This window comes from Elephas maximus, chromosome 18, assembly GCF_024166365.1.
Source record: "Elephas maximus indicus isolate mEleMax1 chromosome 18, mEleMax1 primary haplotype, whole genome shotgun sequence".
NCBI lineage: Eukaryota > Metazoa > Chordata > Mammalia > Proboscidea > Elephantidae > Elephas > Elephas maximus.
The window spans coordinates 60,730,091-60,743,966 of NC_064836.1; the positions used below are offsets into that span (position 1 = coordinate 60,730,091).

Genomic DNA, 13,876 nt, shown 5'->3' on the forward strand with positions numbered 1-13,876 from the left:
AAAATGCTTGTGAAGGACTTCCAGTTAAAGATCACAAACGGAGTCACCTGTGTGTATCTTTCTTCCCATATGAGCTGGGATTGACTTGATGGCAGTGGGTTAGGTTTTTGGTATGAGCCTGCTAAAGGAGCCCTGGTGGTACAGTGATTAAAGTGCTTGGCTGCCAACTGAAAAGTCAGCAGTTCATACTCACCAGCTGCTCCATGGGAGAAAGGTGTGGCAGTCTGCTTCTGTAAAGATTTACAGCCTAGGAAACTCTGTGGGGTAGTACTTCCCTGCTCTGCAGGTCACTATGAATTGGAATTGACTTGACAGCAATGGGTAGGAGAACACTAAAATTATAGTAAAGAAAAAAGGAGAGAAATATAGTGAAAAGAAAACAGAAGGGCACATCAGTGGATGGCAGGGAGATTTCCACAGTTTTCTGAGGTACTGGAAACAGGTAGAGAAGTTGTAATTGAAAAATAGTAGAGGAAGTTACAATTTCATCTTTTTTTTTCCGCTCCTCAGTTGCAGTTCATACCACAATAGTGGGTTGTGAAATTATAATTAGCATAGAAAAATACAATAGAAAATATCAGAGTATGTCTTAATGGGATAAGTATTATTTTGTGACATTCTTGTTTTATATATTTATTTTTATATATGTATGTACTTGATTATTTTGTGTAAAACATTTTACTTAAACCATGAGTAGCAGTTAAAAAAAATATTATCCTCTGCTACATACGATTTAGGAGGAAGCCAGTCTGCCAATCCCCAGCCTCGACCCAGAATTCTAGAGAGGTATGAAATTAGAAGGTGCAAGGTATGACATGGAGAGTAGGGAAAGAAACACAGAGAACGCAGACAGAGGGGTTAATTGAAATTTTTCCATTCAGGGTAATCACCAGGCCTTCATGCCAGGGCAGGGTAAGAAGAACAGTATTACCTTTTTTTTTTCCTCTAAAGAAATTAAGTGACCCTGGAGCAATGACCTTTCCATTCTGGCATTTAAGAGTTCCTAATTAAGAAAGCGTGAGGCATTAGTGGTTTAGTGGTAGAATTCTCGCCCTCCGCGCAGGAGATGGCCATTGTGCCTCATGCACAGCCGCCACCTGTCAGTGGTGGGTAGTGTGTTGCTATGCAGCCACACAGGTTTCAGTGGAGTTTCCAGATTAAGATGCACTAGAAGGAAATGCCTGGCGATCTACTTCCAAAAATCAGCCCATGAAAACCCTGGGGATCACAGTAGTTCTATTTACAAGCTGATTATGGGGATGCCATGGGGTTGCCATGAGTTGGGGGGGAGGACGAGTGAACAGCAGCTAACGACAATAGCAATTGAGAAAGCAAAAAAATCACAGCAGTTCATCACTTAATCACCGTAAAGAAAAACACATCAGTCAACAAACTCCAAACATGCTCACAGGGCTCCTGATCAGCTGCTTACTGCTTTATTCTTAAATGTGAATGGATGTCTCAAGAATCATCAGACATTTGAAGAATGTTTTCAACATGAAAAAAAAAAAAGAAAAGAAACAAAAATCCTAGAGTAGTGTTAATGTTAGAAACAGAAGAAAATTAAAAGTAAAATATGAAGTCTATAATTAACATTTTTAGAGAGATTTGAGAAGATATATATAAAAACATGATGCTGTGTGAAAGAAATAATCAGTTAAAAAATGACTTCATAGAGATTAAGAGAATATGATAGTTAAAATTTAAAGTTTGGTAGGAAAGCTGGAATGTAAAGTTGAAAAAATAATCCTGAATGTAAAACAGCATAACAAAGAGAAGGAATGTATCAGAAAAAAAAAAAAACAAAACATGGTGGTTCCTTGTAGGAGGTTCAGTTTTTAACTCACTGGAGTTCCAGAAAGAGAATAGACATTGGAAATTTTTGAAGAGATAATAAAAGAATTTCCCAGAGCTGAAAGTCGTGAACCTCCAGACTGAAAGAGCCCAAGGACAAAGCCCAAAAGTTTCAGCACAATTCTATAAAAGATGCTAAGCTGAATAGATCATTTTGAAATTTCAGAACATCAGGGGTAATAAAATAAATCCAAACACTTTCCAGAAAGAGAGAATAAAAAACTGGGTCATCTACAAAGGGACAAATGTCAGATTGCCATCAGTCTTCACACAGCCAGTGCTGGACGGTAGAATACAATGAACCAGTGTGTCTATAATGTTTTGAGGGAAAATTATTTTCAATCTAGAATTTTATACCTATCTAGACTATCAGTAAATTATGAGGGTAGAATAGATATTTCTCGGCATGTAAGAATTTAGAAAACTGACTTGCCCCACATATCCTTTCTTATGAAGTTATTATAAGAATGTGCTCCAGAAAAAATTAGGGTGTAATGTATTTATAAAAAGTAATAACAACAACAGAAACATGACAGTGGATCCAGAAAATAGTGAATTTTGCCAAGGATAGCAGGGAAAGGCGGTCCTAGGATTACTGCTGGGTAGTAGGCCTACAGATATGTCAGCTACCAGAGGAAACTGTCCAGTAAAAATGTAAACTTGAGACTAACCTTGAGAATTTGGAACCTTTAAGGTAACAATAAAAGCAGACAAGTCAAGGAAATAAAAAGGCAGTTAGAAACTCCAGGAAAATTAAAAATAAACCTAAACAAGAAAGGACACATAGTCACAGGAAGCTACTTAGATGTGCACTGAATGTCATTTATATTGTTGTTTTAATGTAAACGATGTTTATTGACTTTAAACTTTTAGACAAAGTATAAAAATAATCATAATTACAAAAGAGAGGAAATATTTGAGAGAAGCTAGTAGTTGAAAGAGGAGAGGCACTAATATCCTCCCTCAATTCTTATTTTACACAATGTAGTGTCACTAGTAGATGAAACCATAAATAAAGGTGTAAGTTAAGTTATAAAAATAATGTATGAAATAATAATAATGAGAAGCCATTGGGAAGGTAGTGTTGGTAATATGAGTTAAATCCTCCTCTGTCATAGCACTGAATTGAGATATTTCAAACTGATTAATGAAGAAATACTTACACAAGTTTATTATCAACCAAAACCCGAAACCAAACCTGTTGGCACTGAGTCGATTCCAACTCATAGCGACCCTACAGGACAGAGTAGAACTGCCTCATAGAGTTTCCGAAGAATGTCTGGTGGATTCGAACTGCCGAACTTTTTAGTTAGCAGCTGTAGCTCTTAACCACAATGCCACCAGGGTTTCCTTATTATCAACAGCTGTTAAAAATATTGAAAGTTAACTCTGGTTAGACCAGTGTCAGAGAGTGTTGAAGTCTTTTTGTACACTTAGTATTTTTAAACCTTGAAGATGAATTGATTTCATTTTTGATTTTATATATATATATATAAGTTTAAAATGGTGCTTGTACATTGTGCTTCTTTAAAAGTTGATTTGTATGTATTTAAAATTGTATAAATATAGGAAGTACTTAGATTTATAAGAGCAAGCTAGTTTTTTAAAAAAATACATCATTTAAAAATATATTTTATGATGTCTAAAGGAATATGGGACATGTATTAGGACTTCTTGATTATAAGTAATAAACCTTAGTCAAGCTAGCTTAAAGCACAAAAACGGGGACAGCGTTGAGGAATTCATTAGAGAACTAAACCATGGAAAAGCAAGTACTGTAACTGGTTTCAGAGTTTTCTGAATCTGGAGAATAAAATGTCATTTAAATCTCTCCCTTTCCGTATTTTCTCTTTTGGCTTCATTCTCTCAGGGCTGCTGACAATTCTGGGATCAAGGTTAGTTTACTAACCAAGCAAAAAGAAATCCCTTCCCCTCACTTCTAGTCCCAAAAATATCTTGGGAAAAATTCTGGCTTATCCGATATTAGGTGTCCAACACTCGGAGTGATCACTGTGTTGATGAGAATGTGATAAGAATTTTGGCTCAGTCTGTTGACTAGCCCACCCCCATGGCTAGGGGAAATAAGGATACTGGATTGGCAGCCCCACCAGAACCATAGAAATGTTGGTGTGGTAAGCAGTTTACTTAATAAGTGTGTGAGCGGTAATGTGGAAAAGAGCTGGTTAAGTAGACAAAAATGATAGATGCCCACTACAAAGAATACTTTTATATATTCTTTCACAGGTCACCAAAACAGTTTCAATTTATTCTCTACTGATTTTTGAGGAAAATAAAATAAGTATTTAAAGAAATAGATGATTTGTAAGCAGGAAGTATTGTTTTTGTTTCATTGCCTTATTGGGATTTTATTTTCCTTTTCATCTTTGTAACATTTTTAACTTTAGGGTTGCAGTGTGGTGGAGCTTTCAAAAGTACTTTTTAAAACATCATTTGTTGATTTCTGTTTCATTGCTTGCTAGCCTTTTTTACTATTGCTCATGAAAAGAATAATGTATTACACAGAAGCATATCTTATCTAAGACAGTGCCAGGCAAAGCAAAATACATTGTCTTAGAGACTTTTAAATAATATTCTTAAAAGGAAAACTTTCTGGATTATTTAAACTTACTCTAACAGAAAAGTTAATTCTATTTTCAGTATCATTAAAAAATGGGGAAACAGCAACATGGTGGTCCTACTAAAAGAGTAGTAAGTCTGAAACAGTCTTCTATTTTATTTAAATAAATGTTTAAGCCAGAAAATCCTAACAGTTATTCCATAATTGTTCATTCATTCCATATAGCTCTGTGCTTGGCTCTAAGATAAAGCAGAAAGTAAGATGAGTCCCTGAGCTGAGATATTAAATAAGCAGTTACACTATTACATAATAACAATTATGAGAAAATTACAGGGTGCAAAGAGAGTGTAACAGGGGACTTAACCTGGCCTGGAAAGTCAGGGAAAATTCACTGAAAGAGCTGAACTTTGAACGAATGGTGGGTGTACATTGCATGAAGAAGGTGAAGAGCCTCCCAGAATGGCGAACAGAATGTGTAAGGCCCCTGGACAAGAAGTCAGGATATTGACTTACTGATTATTATTAGTATCTGTTTGTAGGATTCTTATTTATATCATGTATTTTAAATTTTTATTGACTTGACAAAGTATATAGGTGAGTTAAAGAATTGTTATTAAATAATATGTACAAAAGTCTGTCTTATGTAAGTATTTAGATAATTCATACACATAAAATGTTTTATGTAGAATATATTACTATATTCTCTGGCAGTAGCTTACCTGATCACCTTCAGAAAAAACCTATACCCACCTTGCAAATTATGCATACATAAGATGATCTGCCTTGTACAGGCTGGGAGACTCAAAAAACTACAGTTTTGCTAAGGTATTCTGTAGCAGGGAAAGAGGATTCTGTTTTGATTCATACCTGACCATTTCCCCAAATTTTTTATGGAAATGAGTAGTTACATAGAGAATTGTTTTAAATCAGCTAATTATAATTTTGTCTAATACCTGAGTTTGCTCTCCTTGTGAGCTGTACTTTCTAAAGAAAGAGATTTTGCTGTATGTATGTATGCATTTACGTTAAAAAGGACTTCAAATTTATTCCCTTTTATAAATAAGAAAACTGAAGCCTGAGAATTTAGGGGACCTTTTTTTTTTTTGCAAGTCTGAATTGAGTTGTTTTTTTTTCCCCCATTGTTGTCTTAGATTAGTTAAACAGTAATTTCTAAGTTTCACAGGTAAAACATGAAGTCAGGTACCCCTGAAGCTAAAGGCATTCAGGCAGAGAACATAGACTTTACCAGTTTTACATAAAATAAAATCACCTTTAACTTTTTGAGGTTAAACAGACTTTTTTGTAGCTGCTGTACCATGTTACAATCCCACTGGCGGTGGACCAAGGTTCTAATTTCTCCACATTCTCTCCAACACTTGTTATTTTCTGTTTTTCTGATAATAACCATTCTAACGGAAGGGAAGTGGTATCTCACTGTGATTTGATTTACATTTCTCTAATGGCGGACCTGTAGGGTCACTGTGAGTTAGAATCCAACACTAGTAAGGAACCCTGGTGGCGCAGTGGTTAAGATGATCGGCTGCTAACCCAAACATCGGCGTTTCAAAACGCCAGTGGGTCTGTGGGAGAAAGATGTGACAGTCTTCTTCATTAGAGATTTACAGCCTTGGAAACCCTGTGCGGTCACTATGAGTCAGAATAGACTTGAAGGCAGTGGGTTTTTTTTTTTTTTTTTTAATGGGGAGACAGCAGTAGAATTCTTGCCATCTATGTGAAGACCTGTGTTTGATTCCTGGCTAGTGCACTTCATGCGCTGCCACCAGCTGTCTGTCATTGGAGGCGTAGGTGTTACTATAATGCTGAACAGGTTTCAGCAGAGCTTCGGGACTAACACATATTAGGAAGAAAGGCCTGGTGATCTTTTGAAAAACAGCCAATTAAAACCCTGTGGATCACAGACTACAGCCAGTTACAGGGGTGGCACAGCAAGCGGCAGCATTTTCTTCTGTTGTGCATGGATGGCATTGCCGTGAGTCAGAGGCCTGCTCAGTGACAGCTGGCAACAGCAATAAATGACTAAATGACATTGAGCATCTTTTCATGTGCTTATTGGCCATTTGTATATCTCCTTTGGTGAAATATTTATTCAGGTTCTTTGACCATTTTTTATTGGGTTGTCTTTTTGTTGAATTGTAGAAGTTCATTATATAGTCTGGATATTAAACCCTTATCAGATATATGGTTCCCAAGAATTTCTCCCAGTCTGTATATTTTCTCTTCACTTTGGTACACAAAGGTCTTTAATTTTGATGAAATCCCATTTATCTATATCTTGTTGCCTCTGCTTTTAGGTACATATCCATGAATCCATTGTCAAAAACTAGGCCAGGAACCCTTATTCCTATGTTTTGTTCTAAGAGTTTTATGGTTTTGGTTCTTAGGTTTAGGTCTTTGATCCACTTTGAGTTAATTTTCATACATGATGTAAAAACAAAAAAAAAAAAAATTTTTTTTTTAAACATGAGGAGATCTAGTTGTCACAGCACCATTTACTGAAGAGACTGTTCTTTTCCCGTTGGATGCACTTAACACCCTTATAGAAACTAAATTGGCTATAGATGTATGAGATTTTTTCTGAATTCTCAGTTCTACTCCATTGGTCTATGTGCCCGTTATTATACCAGTACCAGCAAATACACTTCTAAATATATACCTAAAAGAATTGAAACCAAGAGCACAAACAGGTATTTGTACACCAATGTTCATTGCAGCACTATTCACAATAGCCAAAAGGTGGAAACAACTCACATGTCTATTACAGATGAATGGATAAATGAAAAGTGCTATATACACACAATAGAATATTATTCAGCCAGAACGAGAAATGAAGTTTTGATAAGTAGTATGACATGGTTGAACCTTGGAAATATGTTAAATGAAATAAGCCAGAAACAAAAGAACAAACATATCTCACTTACATAAAATATCCTGAACAGGCAATGCATAAAGACCCATGTTTGTTAATGGTTGTCTGGGGTGGATGGGAGGAGGAAATGGGGGTCGGGGGAATACTACTCAATCAGTGCAGAGTTTTCTAAGATCCTTTCCTATCTCTCCCAGCCTCTCATAGCCCCTGGCATTCCTCAGCTTACAGCTGCAGCGTAATTCCTCTGTTACCTGATTACATGGCCATCTTACCGCTGGATCTCTGTGTGTCTTCTGCTTTTTTATACGACACCACTCAGATTGTATTGAGACCCATTCCATTCTCTTATTACCTCCTGTTAAGTGATAACATCTTTTTCTTTAACTATACTTTAGATGGAGGTTTACAGAGCAAACAAGTTTCTCATTAAACAATTAATATACCTGTTGTTTTGCGACATTGGTTGCCAACCCCACGACATGTCAATGCTCTCTCCTTCTTGACCTTGGGTTCCCCATTACCAGCTTTCCTGTCTCTTCCTACGTTCTTGTCCTTGCTCATGGGGTGGTGTGCCCATTTAGTCTTACTTTGTTTTATGGGCCTGTCTAATCTTTGGCTGAAGGGTGAGTCTCAGGAATGACTTTATTACTGAGCTGTAAGGATGTCCGGGGGCCATACTCTAGGAGTTTCTGCAGCCTCTGTTAGATCAGTAAGTCTGATTTTTTTTTTTTTTTTGTTAGTTGGAATTTTGTCCTGCATTTTTCTTGAGCTCTGTCTGGGACCCTCTATTGTGATCTCTATCAGAGCAGTTGGTGGTGGTAGCTGGGCATTATCTAGTTGTGCTGAACTCAGTGTGGTAGAGGCTGTGGGACTTGTTGTCCATTAGTCCTTTGGACTAATCTTTCTCTTGTGTCTTTGATTTTCTTCTTTCTCTCTTACTCCAGGTGGGGTGAGACCATTGGAGTAACTTAGATGGTTGCCCACAAGCTCTTAAGACCCCATACGCTACTCACCAAAGTAGAATGTAGAACATTTTCTTTATAAACTACGTTATGCCAATTGAGCTATATGTTCCATGGTCCCTAGAGCCTTAACCCAGTAACTTGGTCCCTCAGGGAATTTGGATGTGTCTATGGAGCTTCCGAGGAAACCCTCGTGGCGCAGTGGTTAAGTGCTACAGCTGCTAACCAAATGGTCTGCAGTTTGAATCCACCAGGCACTCCTTGGAAACTCTATGGGGCAGTTCTGCTGTGTCCTGTAGGGTCACTATGAGTCAGAATCGACTTGATGGCACTGGGTTTGGTTTTTTTGGGAGATGGAGCTTCCCTGACCTTGCCTTGGGCAAGTATGCTGTCTTCCCCAGTATTGTGTATTAAGTGATAATATCTTCAAAGACTTTATTTCCAAAGTCACAGTCATAGGTACCAGGGGTTAGAACTTCAACATAAATTGTTTGGAAGCGCAGTTCAATCCATAACAGGTCTGTATCACGAAGTACGTCCCTCTTCTACACCATGTAACACTCTTACCTCTACTTGATTCTTTTAAATATATTGGCCAACACTTACTCAAAACGTTCTCCAACTTTTTATCCATTATCTTCATTAGTATCTGTGGCAGGTGACCTAATTTATTTTAAATAGAAATCTAGTTCTCTAGTTTTCTATTGAGTGAGCACTTCTAGGGCTGCTATTCATGAGATTTTCACTGGCTAATTCCTTTCAGTAGTAGACTGCCGGGTCCTTCTTCCTAGTCTGTCTTGGTCTGGAAGCTTAGCTGAAACTTGTCCTCCATGGGTGACCCTGCTGGTATCTGAATACCAGTGGCATAGCTTCCAGCATCACAGCAATGCACAAGCCCCCACAGTATGACAAACTGACAGACAGATGGGGCAAAGTGCTCACTAATCTATGCCAAGAAATTTGGAAGACAGCTACTTGGCCAGCCGACTGGAAAAGATCCATATTTATGCCTGTGCCCAAGAAAGGTGATCTAACCGAATGCAGGAATTATTGAACAATATCATTAATAACACACATAAGCAAGATTTTGCTGAAGATCATTCAAAAGCGGCTGCAGCAGTGTATCAACAGGGAACTGCCAGAAATTCAGACTGGATTCGGAAGGGGACGTGGAACCAGGAGTATCATTGCTGATGTCAGATGGATCCTGGCTGAAAGCAGAGAATACCAGAAAGATGCTTACCCGTGTTTTATTGACTATGTAAAGGCATTCGACCGTGTGGATCAAAACAAATTATGGATAACATTGTGAAGAATGGGAATTCCCGAACACTTAATTGTGCTCATGAGGAACCTGTAGATCAAGAGGCAGCTGTTTGGACAGAACAAGGGGATACTGAGTGGTTTAAAGTCAGGAAAGGTGTGCATCAGAGTTATAACCTTTCGCCATACCTATTCAGTCTGTATGCTGGACAGATAATCTGACAAGCTGGCCTATATGGAGAAAAACGGGGCATCAGGATTGGAGGAAGACTCGTTAACAACCGGTGTTATGCAGAGGACACAATCTTGCTTGCTGAAAGTGAAGAGGACTTGAAGCACTACCGACGAAGATCAAAGATCACAGCCTTCAGTATGGATTACAACTCAACATAAAGAAAAAAACCCTCACAACTGGACCAATAAGCACCATCGTGATAAATGGAGAAAAGATTGAAGTTGTCAAGGATTTCATTTCACTTGGATCCATAATCAACACCCATGGGAGCAGCAGTCAAGAAATCAAAAGAAACATTACATTGGGCAAATCTGCTGCAAAGGACCTCTTTAAAGTGTTGAAAAGCAAAGCTGTCACCTTGAAGACTAAGGTGTGCCTGACCCAAGCCACTGTATTTTCAGCTGGGTCATATGCATGTGAAAGCTGGTCTAATGAAGAATTGATGCCTTTGAATTGTGGTGTTTGCGAACAATATTGAATATACCGTGGACTGCCAAAGGAATGAACAAATCTGTCTTAGAAAAAGTACAACTGGAATGCTCCTTAGAAGCAAGGATGGCGAGATTTTTTTCTTACATACTTTGGACATCTCAGGAGGGATCAGTTCCTGGAGAAGGACATCATGCTTGGTAAAGTACAGGGTTCTCCGAAAAGAGGAAGACCCTCAACAAGATGGATTGACACAGTGGCTGCAACAATGGGCTCAAGCAAAACAATGATTGTTAAGGATGGTGCGGGACTGGGTAGTGTTTTGTTCTGTGGTACATAGGGTCGCTATGAGAGGGAACCGATTTGACGGCACCTAACAACGGCGGCAGCCTCTGTTTCTCTCTCATTTCTCTGAGGAAGATATGTTCTTCTTTTTTTGAGGTAAGTGGTAGTTTTACTACATTCCTTTATTGCATTCCCTCCCTGCAGTCCCTGAATATGTTCTCTTAATGTTGTTTTCTTTGCCATTACAATAGACTATATTAACTTACAGGATTTGTTGTAGCTAAAGCCAATGTTAGACAAACCTGCTGCACACATTAGTTTATATTGCGCATGTTTAGAAACTGAGCATTTCATTTGGTGCAGGTTACGAATAGCATCTTTTTTCCTCTCTAATTTTGGTTTTTATTATTTCTTTTGTAATCTTGGAGTTAGATAGTTAAAACCATAGTCATTTTATGGGCAAATAGGTAGATTACCTGTCTGTTACATTTGTGTTGGCAGGGATAGGATGTGATCGGGTGATGAGATACCCTGTTACCACCCATATTGTGTATCAGAATCTAGGGGATGTGCATATGTAGTTTTTAAAAATAGTATTTTTTTTTCTGATATAACTAAAAGAAGTAAAGCTTAATAATTCCTTTAGTCCACGTGGATACACAAAATTGGAGTGAAAAAGCAGTAGCCTAAAAGCTGGCCGTCTTTCTGTTACTATGAGGATGATTAGTCATTCTGTAGAAGAAGATGTATATGGTCATTGTCAGGGGTGTAAGGAAACCCTGGTGGTGAAGTGGTTAAGAGCTACGGCTGCTAACCAAAAGGTCCGCAGTTCAAATCTACCAGGCACTCCTTGGAAACCCTATGGGGCGGTTCTATTCTGTTCTGTTGGGTCGCTATGAGTCGGAATCAACTGGACGGTAATGGGTTTGGGTTTTTTCAGGGGTGTAAATACATGTTTAGTTTTTTCTGGTATTTGAAGGATTTAATATTGTGCTAAGTCAGATCATTGGAAAACTACAGATATGACCCTTTTAACTTTTCCTAATAGTTTTTATTTATAGAATTAGCTAACAAGACTGTACTGTCAGCTTTCACTATGGAATGAAATAAGAAACATACACACAAAAATATTTAGTAGTTGTTGTAAAGCTAACAAAATTTTGCTCATTCCTCCTTTTATAGAAATCTTAGTAGAAATTTTTCCCAGGGTCAAGTCAACAAGACAAACTTACATTTTTTATATTTAGTAAAAATACATGATTCATGTTCGTCGAAACCTATTTGTTGTAGTTTTCTTCAGTCATGATTTCTTAAACAGGCTTTCCCTTCTAATTTTGGAAATGGGGGGATAAAAAATAATTTATTTCTTGTCTTGTAGGGAATAATCATCAATAAATTCACTTTTTTAAAGAGATATAGTATATTTCAGTCAGGATCCAGTCAGGAAGATAGAGGCGATATATCTTAGTTATGTAGTTTAACAGAAATAACACAAGTGGGTGGCTTTAACAAACAAATTAATTTTCTTACAGTTTAGGAGGCAAAATTCAAGGTGCCAGCTCTAGGGGAAGGCTTTCTCTCTGTCATTTCTAGAGGGAGGTCGTTGTTGCTTCTGAGCTTCTGTTCCTGGGCAATCTTCATGTGGCTTGGCATCTCTCTTCCTACATCTCTGCTTCTCTAGCTTGCTTGTTTAATCCTATTTATATCTCAGAAGAAATTGACTCAACATATACTCTACACGAATCTTGTTTCATTAACATAATGACAGCCCCTTCCAAATGGGATTATAATCACAGGGATAGGGGTTAGGATTTATGACACATAGCATATTTTTTTAAATAGCATGTCCACATAAATAACATGCACACATAAAACATACAGAAATGACAAACTATGTAAAATCCTGGCATAGGATGCCCATGCATATGCTGCACATGTCTCGTGACATTTCCAGAAGTAAATTTCATGGACTGAGTTTGGTAGTACCTTGGTAATCAGAAAATTAAAAGTTGAAACTGTGTGTTTGTTTCTATTAATTTAAGTTGATAATTATGGCTCCGTTGCTTCTGAGTCATCAATCAGAACTTTGAACTTACTGGTAAGTCTGCTCATAAATCACGTACTATCAATTGGAAGCACAAACAAAGGGAAGCCTGCACTGGCACAAACAGCATCTAGTATCAGTAGGAATCTTGATTCAGTCTGCACTGACATAATTATCACAGTCGTCATCTGTCTTTGGCTTTTAGTTGGAGCAGCGAACAAACCAAAACTGATGCACGCTTGTTCTTGGCTCAATAGTTGAATTCAAAAACCTTATCAGATCGTCTTAAATGAAACCATTAAGCTACATTAGGTCTTATTAGTACCAGTGTCTTTGATCAATGATCATAAGTCACCTTTGTGATATGCTTGGGGGCATATAAAAAGACTTCTGCTTATTGTACACCTCTCATTTGAATTTTGCAGTCTCTTTACTAGAATCAACCAGTTATTGATTATATTATGTACATTTTTTCCATTTATAAATCTAAATATTAGAACCCTTTAGGATCATGGCAGGAATTAAATGCAAGTCTTACACCACCGACTTCAAACTCAAAGTCATTGTGAGGATGGAAGAAAGAACCAACAGAACGGCAGTGGGAGAGTTTGAGGTTAGAGAATTGTCCATTTGTGAATGGAGAAAGGAGAAGAAGCAGCTGGAGAAAATCAGTCTGCAAAAACGCAGAAGTCATGGGCCTAAAGTGAAGTGGCCTGAATTGGAGAACAACTTGAAATAGTGGATTATTTCTCGGAGGGAACAAAATCAAGCTGTCTCTACTGTCACAATTCAGATCAAATTAAAGCTTCTGGCAAATGAAAGGGTAATCTCAGATTTCAGGGTGGGTTTCACCTGGATATCTAAATTCATGAAAAAGAATAGACTTTCTGTGAGAATGAGAATCACCGATGATGATAATGAATGAATAAAATAGAAGGAATAAATTTAAAAAAGGCCTATTTTAAGATGAAAACACAGTGATTTTGTTGATTTCAAAGACATTGATTGTCAAAAATTATCTTGTTCTTGTAGTTTTAGGCCTGGAATCATGTCTTACTTATTAATTTCTAGCTCTTTTGTGCATTCATACTCTGGTTTCAACATGGCGTCCCATTTCCATCATGAGTCTATTCAGTTTACCATTGATTGCACTTGGTTTAGGAAAATACCTACTGTCTTAGTCATCTAGTGCTGCTATAAGAGAAATACCACAAGTGGTTGGCTTTAACAAAGAGAAATTTATTCTCTCACAGTCTAGTAGGCTTCAAGTCCAAATTCAGGGCATCAGCTTCAGGGGAAGGCTTTTTATCTCTGTCTGCTGGGGTTTTTTTGTGGGCTC

General features: G+C 37.6%; 1 protein-coding gene across 2 annotated transcripts in view; it reads left to right on the forward strand.

Moving 5' to 3' along the window:
• ZNF654 (zinc finger protein 654) overlaps window positions 1–13,876 on the forward strand; it is a 104,830-nt gene that overhangs the window by 30,194 nt on the left and 60,760 nt on the right. The window lies entirely within an intron of this gene.